The sequence below is a fragment of the Pyxicephalus adspersus genome, chromosome 11 (assembly GCF_032062135.1).
Source record: "Pyxicephalus adspersus chromosome 11, UCB_Pads_2.0, whole genome shotgun sequence".
Taxonomy (NCBI): Eukaryota; Metazoa; Chordata; class Amphibia; order Anura; family Pyxicephalidae; genus Pyxicephalus; species Pyxicephalus adspersus.
Window position 1 is genome coordinate 52,775,323 of NC_092868.1, and position 14,367 is coordinate 52,789,689.

Genomic DNA, 14,367 nt, shown 5'->3' on the forward strand with positions numbered 1-14,367 from the left:
AACTATTAAATGATTAACAAATAAATGTACTTATAATTTTTTTGCTGTGGATTCGAGCTTGGGTTTATTCCTTTTATTTGTTTTCTCTGTCAGCTTCAATTTTCCCCATTCTTCCAGTTTTCTTTGCTTATATTTTGCCTTCCAATTCACTCAAAATTTGTAAATTATTTTTCAAAATATCTAGGATTTGGCCGTGAAGGATTTTTACTATCAGATTACATTTTACACTGTAGACAATAGGAAAGTCAGATTTTTGTCAACAAATAGCTGGCAATGTCTGAAGGACTCAAAGAGCCTGATTCATCATGCAAAATCAGAAGCTCGCTCGTGCATACATGCGATCCGCGATCGGGCACCAAAATCCGATTTATCAAGCAAATTTCAGCAGGCGAGAATACACTGGCGTATTCTCCCAGCAGTTATCAAGTAAAATGATTGCGCACTTTGAGCTGCGTATCTCCAGCAGCTCCACACTGAGGACCTTGCAATAAAAGTCACTGTTCCCCTAAAAAATTATTATTTATAACGGCACACATCTTTCACTTAGCCCTAAATTAAAATGTTTGTGGTGTTCAAATATTTCAAACATATATATTAGCTAAGAAATAGGCATATTTTTAAATGATCTAATATTTTCAGGTTTGGAAAGAGTTACCTGATTTCAGCTGTTTACATAAAAGCTGTTTAGCTAATCTACCTAAACGCTTACCATGCCGGTCCGAGGATCCGCCTGGTGATAAAGACTTGCTAGTTCGGGCAAGACCTCGCTTTTGCCAGCGGACTGGATCATCCCACCAAGTACTTCTTTGCTTCCATAGATAGATATGCATATATATAATAATAATAATATATAAAAAAATAATAATCCAAAAATGTTACAGTAAACACACACATTTCATAAATTACTTTATTATTAAAGCCTACTTTGTTTTAATTTATTATTTATTAGATAGCTGTTCACTGGTGTACAAGTGTAAGGAATCATATCAATAAATAATAAATAATTATGGAATTTCGAACTGTCAAAAAACAAACAGCCAAATTGCATAGACTGCGGGGGGGGGGGGGGGGAGTTGTTTTAAACTTTGAGTGTTTCAATGTCCATTTTGCAATTATGAAGTCAATGGTAATGCTATGTTATTGTGTTTGTGGCGATATTGTTTTATTGCAATATTATGTCTTTGTTACCACCTTTAAATGTTTGTCCTGAATAAATATTTTCTAATCCAGTTTTCCCTTGATAGGTCAAAATTGCATATTGGTTTTGTAAGTATTTTAGGAATGCAATATTTGTTGGGCCATTTTTGAACTATTTTGGCTTTATATGGAAATGTGGGTTTACATGTGTTTGGTGTTTATTTTTATTTCTTTTTTTTGTCATGTAAATTTAGTGGTGTCTGTGTGGTCTCTCTATTTTAATGTGATGTTTTAGCAAGTTGTTTTCAAATTTTTGTCGTTGTTTGTTTTTTGGGGGTTTATTTTTGTGATCTCCTTTACAAGGAACTTTTAACCTTGGGTGATCAAACAGACCTCCAATTTAACAAGTCAGTTGATAGTTTTGAAGCAGTTTCTTTCTCTAAATTGTTGAAAGGCTAAGAACAGCACAATTGTCGTATTTAAACTGTTGTCTGATGGCACACACATAGTTGTGTGCCAAACCTCAAGAGTCTGCTGAGTTCCATCAGTTGAAAAACGCATCGGCCACTTTTGCAGAGAAAGATCCTGATTTGGGTAAGATTTTAGTTTTGTATATTTTGTTTGTTTTGCTTCATGTGCACTCATATATATTCATACATGCATATATATATATATATATATATATATATATATATATATATATATGTATGCATTTAGATGTGTGTACATATACATAGAAAAGAGAATTAAAGGAAGAAATAGGCAAAGAGGGCTTTTTGGACCATATTGCTTCAAATTGAAAAGATTGCCTATTTCCTCTTATGATTTCTGATATCAAGGACATGGGTCCAAGCAACAATCATGGAGGATATTGCTTCTGGTTTGAAGGCGGAATCCACCTTTATGTGCTTCCACTACCAAGCTGAGGAGAGTAAGTCAATTATATATAGTGGACCAAAATCTAAAATGCCATTCAAATCTGCAGAAACACCCTGAAAGCCTGGAAAACCAAAAACAAAATTGTTTGGCACAAAGTGGAATTGGACCTGGAACTTTGATATACTAGTACTATTTGTTTTGTGTAAACACCTAAATAATGCATACACTCCACTATTTATCAGCATTAAGTTAAGCAACAACACAACATGTTCATTTCTAAGAGTGCCTGACCCTGCTTGTGAGCTTGGCAATCAATGAGCTTTGATGTTGTGCTTGGAACCTGGACCTCCTTCCGTCACCATCAGGTGTGTTACAATGAGTATGCAACTCAGCTGGACAACTAATTCACAACCAGTTTGTACAACAAGTGGAAGTGTGTTTGTATACAATAGCGCTAAGATCAGGCAGCACAGAACAATGAAAACAAACTTATAACACAACTACAAATGAACAGAGGAGTTGTGTGGCAGCAAATCAACATGAGTGCAAATGTCAGAGTAATAAAATTAAAACAAAAAACAAAGAAAGAAAAACCATGACAATTTTTTCATAAAAGGATTATACACATAAGACATTCAAACAGCAATATGTGACTGTGAGAATGGGACAAAGGCAAACAGGGGGGTCAAGTAGCAGTTTGGAGTGGAAACCATGCAGACTGAATATTTGTGGAAAAAATGACAAAACATCGCTGAAGAATTGCTAAACAACAGAGACCGTCATTAAAAACCAGGCACAAAAACATTGCAGCAACAGATGAAGATTACAAAATCACTTCAATGCATACCATCCAAGCAAATTGACTTGATTAACACCCCCCTCCCCCCATCAGTCTAGTTAAATTGTAATAATGAAAATGCATATGTAATTATATGCATTTAAATGTATTTTGACATACACACGCAAATGAAATCACTAAATGTTCCTTGATACATGTATTACAACAATCCTTTTTCAAATATTTGATTTCTCTAAAGCCAAACTGGAATGAAATTTGTATCAGATCCAAAATGCTTGGTCATATTTTTTTACAGTCATACTATTGTGTGATGACATTATTATATTATAAAGTGCTAATTAGTATATATACAGCATGATATAAATTAGTTTGCAGTGTTGCAACCAAACAAACCAAAACAACATGTGCAACAAATGTAACATTAAATTAATAAACTTATAGAGTATAATGTAACATAAAAATGTAGCACTTGCCCAAAAAGAGATGAAGCATCAAAGATTTATATTGACCTGTATTGGACTGTAGATGTGGACAGAACAGAGAACAGGTGTGCGCTAATTAATTGCTATGATCTCACCATTGGTAGAGCTTAACAGATCCTCCTGAATCGCGTAGCTGAAAATTAATCACCTCAATTGGCAAATTCCTGACCCCATTGCTCATTTATTAGGGCGAGTGTACTAGCACTTGGCTCCGGCTCACGGCAGTACGCCTCGTATATATCGGCGCATATTTACGCGCAGCAAGCTTAATTGTACATAAAAATAATAATAAAAAAAATACCTGGGGTCCCCCCACTTTTTTTAAAACCAGATCTACCTGCCCCCAAGGGTGGCGGAGGACATCCCTGGAAGAGAGGGTCTCTTACTACTTTTACTAATCCTACATCATGTTATAAATGTTACCATTCAAGAAAGTTGTATTACTTTAATATTGTAATTAAGCAGTATTTATATAGCGCCAACATATTACAGAGCGCTGTACATTAAATAGGGGTTGCAAATGACAGACAGATACGGAGAGTGACACAGGAGGAGGAGGGGACCCTGCCCCAAGAGCTTACAATCTAGGAGGTGAGGGAAGTATAACACAATAGGAGGGTAGATATGGAATGTTGGGTGAGTAGTGAGGGTTTAAGAGACAGAAGAAGATGAGTCGGGGTCACCCAGCCTATTATATAACAATAGGTTTCTAAGCAATGCGTGGAGGTATAATTAACCCATTATAATTACCATATAAAAGTTTATTTTTGGTTACCTATACCTAAAAAATTTTGTTGCTTGAAGAATGTTTCTATAGGTCTTCCTGACTTTCCCAGAAATTTAAGACACAATAATATGTTCAGGGGCTTTGCAATTGACATAAAATATGGACGGCCAGCAACAGTTAATGCAGAACTGTCATTAAAGTTCTGGCTTTGATTCGGTCCCGCACCATCATGGAGTCTTCCTCTGTCCCGGCATGGAGGAAGCGCCTAAATCCTCTTCATTCTTCTGCCTACTTCACCCAATCTCGCATCGTGCAGGCGTGAGATCAGGTGATGTTTCCTCCTGTAAATTAAAAAAAAGAGTGCCTATCTCACTGCGCATGCGTGGGACTGAGCATGCACAGAAGAAGCAGCCTCCTGGGATACATGACATACGCATCCAAGGAGGCTTTGCGCTCCCATTCAGTCAGTTTTGGGTCCCCAGACATTCCCAGCAATTTTGATCACAATTTACCCTAAAAACTACGAAATTCTGACTTTCCTTTTGACTTTAGGGTAATGTCATCTGACAGTAAAAAGGGAATGAATTTGAAGGGCAAAGGAAAGTGAAGCAACAGGGAATAGTGGACCTGACTGGGAAAATAATTTAATGAAAATAGGTTCAAATCCACAGTCAAAAATGTATTGCATGCTGCTTCCCCATCTCTTAAGCTCTTCAGGGTAGGGTCCTCTCCTCCTCCTGTGTCACTTTCTGTTTTTGTCTGTCATTTACAACACCTATTTAATGTACGTGTAATATGTTGGCGCTATATAAATCCATTTTATTATTAATATTTCGTATTATTAATAATAGTAATAATAATAAAAGCACCCCATAAAGTGGAACTAAATTTAATATTTAATAAACTGTGATCAGGCCGGTCTTTTATTGCAAAAAGATATAATTTTTTGTAAGGTATTTAATTATAATAGGTGGATTTGGGTCAGCTAATTAGGCCAATGAAATCTGAACTAACTAAAGAAAAACTCAGGGGAAAAGAACAAATCAAGAACTTTTTTTTGTCTTTTCTCTTCCATTGATTCCTCCCATCTACCGGTGCTCTCCTCTTCACTGTGATTATCAGTGTTGTGGATGGGCCCTTGGGGTCGTTGGAGCGGTGGTCTTGCATTGGATGTGATGCTGCAGTTTTCCCCCCACCCCTTTTAGCTGGGTGCACCACCTGGCACTTTTCAGGTGCTTACTGAAGAGTTGGGTTACAGTACAGGGGTTGCCGCCTGCCTACGATTTCTTCCCACCCAGCTTAAAATGGGGAGAGAATACTGCGATGTCAGAACCTGCAGCCGACCCACAGAGCACCATAGAGCAGCGGTCGCCAACCAATGCTCCGTGAACCACTGGTGATCTGCAAGAAAATTTTGGACATTATTTGCAATTTTTACATTTTTTAAATAATAAAACAAAAATAATATTCTAATAAATTCTTATATTCTGAATGGCAATTTTCGCCCTAATATTGCGCTAAATTCACGAACTGCACTAAAGACAGAAAAACAAGGGAGGCGCAGACGTCGGTGTAGTATTAGGTTGTATGAGGCAACCATTGCCGAGCCGTGCGCTTCAGTATTGTTTCCACCATTACAACAGTCACCCGCTCCACCAATACCGATTCTCAGCCGATTTATCATCCGATTGTTTTATTTTATTTGTTTATTTCTCACATGTTCTTTTAGGTAAGTATGACCTTAGCTGTGTACGGTAATTTCTATAACTGTTATATTTATTGGCATCAAATAGTTTGACTTGATGATAATTATCATTTCTTGTTTGGTCTTAGATTAGAATAAAATAAACCCATGATGAGTGAGAAACATCAAACAAATATTTTGCATCTCTTTAGTAATATAATGATAATAGTAACAATAGTAATACTTCCCTTAACCGTGAGCTGATCAATGAATCAGAGCCGCCACAGTCCTTGTCAGCACCATTAGGAAGATCATTATTATACAAATGTATTTATCTTTTTAAAAAAAATCATATTAATGGTCCGCGAGATTTAAAATGATGAATTTAGTGGTCCATGAGGTGGGAAAGGTTGGCGACTGCTGTCTTAGAGGACCGGTTGTGCAAGAAGAAACGTTTTGGAATTTTTTTTACCAATAGAAAACATACTGATGATGTCACAGGCAGCGATCTCCTCTTTTTGCCCCAGGCCTACGGGAGGACTCTATTGGTCAGCTCCAGCAGGCTGGTTTTAGGGAAGGAGAATTGGGCATTCCAGTATATATGTCCACATATGACGCCGCCATGATTTGATGGCCGACGTAGACAGCAGGTAGATGCCAGAGCTGGCCAGAGGACTGGGCCGATAGCTGGGTTAGATAGCCCTGGATCTGATAGACTGGATGATGCTGGAAGTCCATCAGCCCGCAGTCATACGGGTGGGAGGAGAATCTAATGCTTGTTCACCCTGCATGGCATTGAATGGCACCACGACGCACCAAGGCAATGCATGGCGATGGGCATTAGAAAAAACAGGATATGGGGGGGAATTGGCAAGAGGAGATTAGGGGTGCACGACAGACTTGGGGCCCCTCTGCTGAATGCACTAGGGGCCCCTGTTGGCTAAGGACGGGTCCAGGGCCCCCGTAATGTGGCGCACTTTGCACCTCCCTATGTCCGCCCCCAGCTATGAATTTTATTTCCCAATATATGGATGCACAGCTCACTCATGACAGGTCCTCTTTGATGTACTACCTGCCACATTTGATTGGTCACCATAATATTGCCTAGTTTGTCTCCTGGACATGGTTCTGGTGCCCATGTATGCTGCCTGGTTGCCCAGAGTAATGACAGAAGGGTCAGCACCACTCCCTACATCCTTCCATCTCCCATCCTCAGCGGACTACTTTTCCTCCCGGCGTAGTGTTACATGATGACGTCACTGACGTGATTCACAACACACCCAGAAGCCAGCGCCGGGCGCATCACCGAGCCTCTATTAGTTGTCAATGGGCGGAGGGATCTCTTTTTCCTAGAATGTGGATCCGGAGGAGGTGAAGGATGCAGATGGGAATGGTGTGTGGCGGTGGCCGCTGCGGGGCTCGGTGATGTTCGTGCGGTGAGTGTGGACGGCTTGGGCCCCCCCACTGAGCGCTCGTCTACCCCGGGGCCCCTGTGGCTAAGTGTACTCTAGGGGCCACGCTCCTCCCTGACAGGAGTCCTCCTCATGTCAAGAGACCCCGCCCCCCTTCTTTCCACTCTTCCAGCTTGAGGGACCAGGCCTGGGGGGGACCTGACACTGCTGGGGGAGGGGGGCCTGGAAACCGGGTGGTTCGTGGAGTCCCTCCGAGTGACAGCTGTCAATCATTCACTGCTTGCTGTCCAATATGTAGCTTGCAGCTCTGTGTGCAAAGAAATCTATATATATGTGTATATAAATGGTATACCTGCCATTGGCTGCAGCCTACTATACTTCTATTTGTTTGCTGACACACCCACAAAACATTCTTTCCCACTTTCCTGTAGTTGTTGTGTCTGTGGTCCTCCAGTATACATCTTTACATCTTTCCAGATTATCTGGGTTTTGATTGGAGGTTGCCAGTGCACCGTTCTTGCCGTATCCATTCCGAATACCTACCTTGGTTCCTTTGCATGGCGACACTTCAGATAGAACAGGACCATTAGACACCATAGGTCCCCTAACTCTGATCAGACCCCTCGCTCGTCTCAAAAAATGTACAGATATTATAACCTTACCCCCATCATCACATTGTGATGTCACCATCCTTCCACGAAGATTCCTTTGGAAGGCTCAGCATGCAAAATTTTGCAAGAAGATGCTCTGGTGCATTTGGCAACTTTGCATTCCATAGAACTGCACTGGGAAGGATGGTGACAGTATCCTTGTCTGATTGGTGCAGGATAAGGCAGGTAGATTTCCAACCTATCCTGTACAGGTATGCAGTGTTCTCTCCGGCCCCTTTTAACTGGACGCACCACCCGGCCCTTATCAGTAGCCATTTGGCTGTTTATGGGTGGTTACTGATGAGTTGGGTCACAATACAGGGGCTGCCACTTGCCTACAATTTATTCCCACCCGGGTTAAAAAAAAACTGGGTTGAACACACACTGGTATGATCCATGGTTGGGTGAAATTGCTGGCTCCATTGGGAGTGGGTATATCAGGCAGCATAAGCAGGCTTTCTATTGAAGATGTAAACCACAACTGGATGACATTTATTTGCTGGAACACTGCGGTCCCGATTTATTAAAAATCTCCAAGACTGGTGAAGATAGACTATCATAGAAGAACCTGGGTGATCCAGCAAAGCTGGAAAAGATCTAGTCTAAATAATAGCAAATGAATGTGAACTCCATTCCATGGATCACCCAGGTTCTCCTATGATAGTCTATCTTTTCCAGTTCTGGGGATCTTTAATAAATCAGCTCCTATGTAATATAAACATTGGTATGCTTTGCTCTTTTTTTCCTTATATAATTTGCATAATGTTTGCATACTTCTGTTGTATGATGTTGCTGATCTCTTGCAGCCTCTTTCATCCACCAGGAATAGTGAGAAAGGTGGACCGTGACTGTGAATTGTATCGCAGCAAAGCCATTTGTAGTCACAATATGCATGGTCATTGCAGGAGCACGGTTAAGTTGTCACCACCTGGCAGGAAGTGCCTGAAGTAGGATCTGCAAGGCAGGATTACCAGGTTATAAAAGATTGCAAACAACTTTTGAAATGGTATTTTAAAGTAAACCTGTTGCGTTTTTCAATATATGAATCCAAGTTTAAGGTGTTGCCTTCAGTGACCATTGCTATTTCCTGCTTTGACTCATTACTGTGGTGTACAATTCAGTAATCAGCTTCTGGGTTAAATCTGCCCTCCAGCCACATCTCTTTAATAAACCTGCCCTCTGGGCACTCCTCATCATTAGGTGTCTCACATTGTGCACTAGAAGCTGCAGCAAGTGAGATAAAGCCCTCCTTATTTCCTGGTTGGAGGATGTCCAGCATCATCTAGCCCCTCCCTCTCCAGCCTGACTGGCCCATTACTTTTATAAATTAGATTGCAGTTTTCAAAATCATGGCAGCTGAACATAACTTCCTGTTTTCAAGAGGCTATGTACAGCACCCTTCTGTCCCTCCCTCCAGCTGTGTCTCTGCATTGTAGAGACTTGAGATGATGCCTCTATAACTATAAGTGGAATGTAATAAATAAAATTGTTTTCTTTTAGTATTTTAATGAGAAAAAAAGGAGGAATCCTGGAAGGGAAAATATACCAGAGTAAACATCAGCTTTAAAAACATAGAAATTCAGAGGAAAGACCACAGCGCCTTGTGCAGTGTATGGCGCCCCTTTTATGAGGTATTGAAGTATTGGCATGGCATGGTTTCGGCATTGACAGCTTGGAAAGTCATGTGATCTTTGCTGAGAGGGAGGAGCAAAGGTCATGTGACCAAATGCCTATGCTTTTGGTCACATGACCAACACCAAACCAATCCTGCAGCTAAACATCTTTCAGGACAAATAAATATGTCAACCCTGCATGGTAACATAGAAGCAATTGTCAACTTTCTCTGAGTTTTCACTGCCGTGCATCTTAAGGACAAGGAACCACATACAGTTTGATAGACTTTTGTAGGGGTATCGTTGCAGTTGATGGCATTTGTCAGATGACTTGTTACCCTGTATACCATACAGATCTACAAAATCCCTCCTGACCACATTGCTGTAGCGATGATGTAGCGATCTCGGATCTGTGCGCCCCCGGACCGGTTATATGTGTACTTGCTTCCAGTGTTGACGTGTGGTGACAGATGTCTCTGGGTTGTATACCAGGTGCAGGTGTTTGCAATTTGTTGTCCCGTGTTTACAGCCCCTAAAATGTAATCAGCCAAAAGACGTTGAATAGAAAAATGTCCTCTAGTGAATGAAGCAAAAATAAAATAATTACTATAATTTATGTTCTCGCCACAGCAGATCCACCTGGGAACACAAAACAATCGGTGTATAGAACACAAATAGATGAGGGGTGTGTAAACACCAAACCTGGATATGTGCAGCCTTTGTTTCACTGTAATGTTTTATAGCCCAAAACAAAACATTATCCTGCTTCACATCTACCCAAATATTGACAGCAGAAATAATACATTTGTGCAATCAGGTGTAATCTGTAAATCCTTCCCCCTGTATAGGGAACTGATCCCTGACCTTATCTGTGTGGTGCTAACTAATAGGGGGAGTAGTCAGGCAAGCAGATTAAGGGTAACCTGTCAGGGCAAGGAGCTGCCATTGTTGGCTTTTCTTAGGAAGTTCATTCTTCATTACCATCATTCTTATCCTTGCATTATGACTTGGTACAAGTGTGGTAAAGAAAGAACAGACAGATGTGTATATATATATATATATGTAAGATGCATAGGCCATTTATTTCTGACATGCCTTTCCCAACCTTTTTACCCCAAGAGTAAACCCTTAAAGTTATTTTTAGGAATCAAGATACTCCTACTAAAACTAATTCTTTGGGTGTCAGTGGTCAGTTCCTCTTATAATGGTGTTCCGGATGCCCCCCTAAAGTTAAACTAAAGTCTCACTTTAGTTTAACTTGGACGATTCAGGCCAGGGGATATTGTAGAAAGTGACAGGCGATGACCCCTCTGCAATACCTGCTCCTACCTGCCCAGTCGCTGCCCACCTGGTAAATTTTACGCATGCGCAGCTCAGCATTGGTTTCCAAGGAAACCTGGCAATCCCAGCCCCCTTTGCGCATGCCAATAATAAATGAACCCCTGTGCGCCGTAAGAGTTATGTTATCCTGGCATGGCCCAATGAAGATGGCCAATGATCATACGGGAAGTAAAGAAGAAAGGAGAAGGCAGCTCCCTGCAAACGGATACGGGGATAGGTAAGTAATTACAGGTTTAGTTTTGCTTTAGAGAAAGCTAAAATGATCTCCGTGGGCACTCTCAATTTGCAGTAGTGTTGCATCAAAAACTTATTAAGTCAATTGTCTACAGCTCGAAGAGCCTTTAGTGACCTCTGGAGCCGTGTTTCCCAACCAGGGTTCCTCCAGAGGTTGCCAGGGGTTCCTTGAGCAATGAGCAATTTGTGCCTCTCAGGTCAGTTTACGTGACACCAATGAACTTGTTGCCTAGCAGTAAGGGTGACATTCTCCCCACTGACCAGCAAAGTAAGAGGCATTCTCACTGACCACCACACTAATGTACTGTGATATGTGGATTTTGAAATTATAGAAGGGGTTCCCTGAAGACTTGAAAAATGTCAAGTGTTTCCCCTATGTAAAAAGGTCAGGAAGGCTGCTGTGGAGGAACTTTAGGGACTTCTAGTATCTTGTAAACTTTACGAGGAAAACCTGTTGATTCTGCAAGAATCCAGCGAGCTTGTAACTTCTGTGTTCTTCGCCTCTGCTGTTCTGTTTTTGCTTAGCATTGTTCTCAGTTCTCATGCTGGAGTACAGAATGTTAGGGTGCAGTGGATGTGCTCTGTAGTGATAAGACACTTCCTTTCAAAGGGTGATACCTTTTTTTCCATAATATTATTACTTCATTATTACAATACAGTGGCCAATGGGCAATGAGTGCATAACTGGCTGAATCATAAGATAAAAATTAAACATAAGGCCTGGGAAAAGGAAAACTAATGCAGCCTCCAAGACACAGTTTATAATTTAAGTATCCAATCCAAAGAAAGCTAAGCTTCAAGTTTAATAACTGTCACATTTATGGTGGAGGTTAATAAACGAGGAGTGCAGCTTTATTTAGATTTATTAACATTTGTAACAAGCTTCTGAATTGTTCACTGTAACTATATTCTCACCAGCTTTTATTCTTTACTCATCTACTCTTCTTCTAAAGAGAACCTGTTGCTGAGTGGGCAAAGTAATGGTTCCACATTCACAAATAGGATTTGCAGTGGCCAGATTATAACAGTGCATTCACATAGAACTTTTAAATGTATACCACATCCCAGTTGTCATTGAAAATACCTCCATCATACATCTAAATATGTGACTTTTAAGGCACTTTGCAAAACAAAACATAACTTTTATTTCTACAATTTAAAAATGATAACATTTTAAAACAAACCTCATTTGTAATATTTCAAATTCTTAAAATGTATCATCAGTATTGGTTTGCTTTAAAGGTACACTTATCTTTTTGAGTTTGTGTTTACCAGATTTAGTTTTAATGTGAGCAAGTCATAATGTATTAAAACACTAAAGTCAGATTTTCCTGCTTGCACTGTTTTCCCCCTGGGCTTGCAGGAAGATGCAATGTCTATGATTGGCAGTCACAGTCGGGTTAGGCAGATTCCACATTCATTTATTCCTTTAGAATGCATTTTGTCAATGCATCTCTTTAAGTGCTACAAGTGTTCACATCCCTGCATAGTGAATACGGCTGCACTATGGCTGCACAATATAGATGTGAATGCACATGCCGTTTCATATGTGCCTTGGTACAGTCAGAAGAACTGCAAATCTTAGAAAAAGGCAGAAGGACATAAATTATTTTAGCACTCCTGGATCTAAATAAATACCAAACTTACAAATCCCCTATCTAGTCTTTGGACCAGTTCATATACATGCAGACCACCCCCCCCCCCCCCCATCCAGACCTACATACAGACATCTAGACTTCAGACCGGCCCATATACATAAAGACTCCCCTATCCAAAACTCAGATCAGTCCTTATGCATTCAGACCCCGCTCTAGACCTTAGACCAGTTCATATACATTCTGACCCCTTATCCAGACCTCAGACCATTCTATATACATACAGACCCCTATTCAGACTTTAGACCAGTCCTTATTTATACAGATCCCATTCATACCTTAGACCAGTCCATATACATACAGACCCCCACTCCAGACCTCAGGCCAGTCCATATACATACAGACCCCCACTCCAGACCTCAGGCCACTACATGCATACAGATCTCTCCCTCTTCTGTACCTCAGTCCCCCCACATCCAGACCTAAGACTTGTCTGTATACTTTCTGACCCCTCATCCAGACCTCAGACCAGTCCTTATACATACAGACCTAACATCCAGACCTTAGACCAGCCCATTTACATACACACCCCTCATACAGACCTCAGAGGAACCCGTATCCAGACCTCAGACTAGCCGATTTAAATACAGACCCCATATCCAGACCTTAAACCAGTCCATATACATACAGACCCCCAAAGCAGACATCAGACTAGTCCATATACATAACCCCCCCCCCCCCACCATACTATACCTCAGACCAGTCTCCATACATACAGACCCCCCCATCCAGACCTCACCCTACCAATATACATACAGACCCCCTATCCAGACCTTAAAGCAGTCCATATACATACAGGCCCCCCCATCCAGACCAGTCCTTTTACATACAAATCCCCTATTTTAACATTAATGATTAGAGTTCTGATGGCCTCGACTATTTGTACACATATTATGAATTGGACATTTTCGATCAGTGATGGATTAACCTATTATTAAATGATTATTTTAATCTAATTTAAATCCAACTAAGAGAGATTTTTTCTCACCCTGTTATATAGGTAAACCAAATTGTTCATACTCCTAACCCCCCCCCCCCAGTTCAAAACTTTTGTGATGTAAAAAGTTCCTATTATTCTGACATGATCTGCCTTGGTAAAGCTATGTTGCCACCACAGCTGTTTGCTTTTATATGTTCAACAATAGTTTTTTTTTCTTGAATAAATGATATAAATATAAATGATTTCATTATTTACTACTAAATCTGGCTATGGAGTATTTCGCAATGTTGTAATTGAATCCTTTAGTCCTGTATAGCCCCTTTGCCTTGTGTGATGTGGCAGTATTTGATATACATGCAGCGTTGTCGTCTGTGGAGGTATGATTCTGTTGGAACAAACTTCTAATGTGTTATTACCATCAAAGGCCCAGCATTTTGCTTTGTTGCATTATCCCGCGCGTCCTTTGTGCTGAAAATAAGCTCTGACAAGTTCTGTAATTTCAAAGGGGGCTTAAGTACATCAAAGCAAGTACACAGAGGAAAGGAACACACTGCCAGCCACATATTTCAGGTAGATGGAAGGAGGGAATGTATGAGAGCACTGGGGAACATGTACCTCTAGGCACTGCTCGGGTCTAGGCTGGCTTCATATCAAAACCAGGGGCAAATTTACAAAGACAACCATAACTGTAAACAAACATTGAGTATTTGATGTACATATAAAGTCATTTTGCTTATTGATAAACTAAAACTGGTCACAAGCTAATAGGTAAACAGACCAGATCAAACTAATATTTATTCATCTGCTATTCACT

The 14,367-nt window shown here is 40.5% G+C and overlaps 1 protein-coding gene across 1 annotated transcript in view; it reads left to right on the forward strand.

The window, feature by feature from the left end:
* The first annotated feature begins 7,046 nt into the window (after nt 1-7,046).
* LOC140341406 (uncharacterized) overlaps nt 7,047-14,367 on the forward strand; it is a 30,574-nt gene continuing 23,253 nt past the window's right edge. Inside the window, exon 1 of the mRNA XM_072427144.1 lies at nt 7,047-7,144. The gene's annotated coding sequence lies outside the window, so the exon portion shown is untranslated. The remainder of the gene's footprint in view (nt 7,145-14,367) is intronic.